Source organism: Panicum hallii, chromosome 4, assembly GCF_002211085.1.
Source record: "Panicum hallii strain FIL2 chromosome 4, PHallii_v3.1, whole genome shotgun sequence".
NCBI lineage: Eukaryota > Viridiplantae > Streptophyta > Magnoliopsida > Poales > Poaceae > Panicum > Panicum hallii.
In genome coordinates this window covers 33883534-33885349 of record NC_038045.1, presented here as the reverse complement: position 1 = coordinate 33885349, position 1816 = coordinate 33883534, and the positions used below count along the sequence as shown (strand labels likewise).

General features: G+C 38.6%; 1 pseudogene; it reads left to right on the top strand.

Annotated features, from left to right (window-relative positions):
* Window positions 1–202: 202 nt before the first annotated feature.
* Window positions 203–889, top strand: LOC112888514 (annotated as a pseudogene).
* The last annotated feature ends 927 nt before the right edge of the window (window positions 890–1816 follow it).

Genomic DNA, 1816 nt, shown 5'->3' with positions numbered 1-1816 from the left:
GCATTCAAGTCATTTATTTCAAATGGTACCTATGGTGTTTCCAGAATTGCAATCATCTTATATACTGGACTCTTTTTTCCGTAGTCTTTCATGTTGATTGGCTGTTTGCGAACTATATAATTCTTTTAGTCTTCTTTTGGGTATATGTTTATGCTGAAGTAATAAACCTTACTAGGTTATTTCTATTATCTTAACATTAGTGATGGGTGAAAAGGCGGTGTGGGATAATGCCACTTTGAAGCACTTCATTGATATTTGCAAGGAGGAGCTTATTCTTGGGAATAGACCAAATGGTTGTTTCACTAGAATTGGTTGGAACAACCTTGAGGATAAACTTCTGGCAAGAACCGGGTTGAAACTAGTGAGGTCACAATTGAAGAATAAATTGGACAACATGAAAAAAGATTACACCGTGTTCATGGAACTGAAAAATGCTGCCACTGGGCTTGGATGGGATGATGCGAATCAAACTGTTGAGTGTTCTAGCACGTGGTGGGATGAACATCTTGCGGTGAGTTAAGTTTTCTTTTTTGAAGTGAATTCTATTTGCCTTTGTTATATGTCATTCCTAACTTTGCTAAATTTATTTTTCAGCGATGCAACAACCCAGAGAGAGGTATCAAGTGTGTCCATGTCAAGTTTCGAAAGAGGGGGCCGAAGTACCTTGATGATTTACATCTGCTATTTGAGAAGGTGCATGTCACCGGTGCTTCCGCATCATGTCCGGGAGATATTCCTTCAAGTGACTCGAGTGATGAGGAACCAGAGGAGATTACTCCCATTGAGAAACCAAAATCAGCAGGAAAGAAGCGCAAACAATTGTCTAGTCAGATTGAAGAGAAGGAGGAGAAGAGTCCATTTTTCCGGATGTACAAGAACACATGCATGAGGATTGAAAGTGCAGCTGATAAAATTGGATCAAGTCTTGAAGCATCATCGGCTCCTCCGCAATCCAGCCGTGTTCCAACTATTGCAGAATGCATGAGAATGGTGAAGGATTGTGGGATTCAGGAAAAAACTGCTTTGATGCACACAGCTCACTTATGCCTCATGAAGACTGAGTTTAGAGAGTTTTTTGGTGCGCTTGAAACAAACGAAGGAAGGCTTGATTTGATTGAGAAGGAGCACGAGTTAAAGAAGGACGCATAGATCAATTTCTCTTGTGTTTGAACCATTTATTTGCTTACGTTCTCGTATGTTCGAACAATTGTCTTGTATGTTAGAACCAGTGTTGTTTTTTATCTTGGAACCAGTTTTGTTATGTATGTTGGAACCAGATTTGTAGTGTATGGTGGAACTATTTTTTACATGTATGTTTAATAATTTTTCTTGCATTTTTTGAACAATTTACTTTTTTTATGTAGATGGATGCGAATATGGAAGAGCTGGCTAGAAAAGGGCAGCAGTCTCTTCTTTCACTAAATAAGTTATCTCAACATGCTGTGCTTCTTGGAAATCTGGCGGCTCTTTACAATGAGCGATATGCTAATAAAGCTGAATATAGAGCAAAAGAAGATCCGGAATCTGGTTATGATTGGGTCATGAAGTGCTTCAAGCGTCCAAGATACTTTTACAAGATGTTCCGGATGAGTACAGAGGTTTTTATGGCTCTTCATGATTTATTGGTGTGTTCATATGGTTTGAAATCCTCTAGAAATGTTACATCAATAGAATCATTAGCAATGTTCTTATGGATTGTTGGAGGGCCTCAGTCATTTTCGCAAGCTGAAAACCGATTTGTCCGGTCAACATGGACAGTACATATGAAATTTAAGGAGGTATTGAAGTGTTTACTTAAATTAGCAAAACACAACAT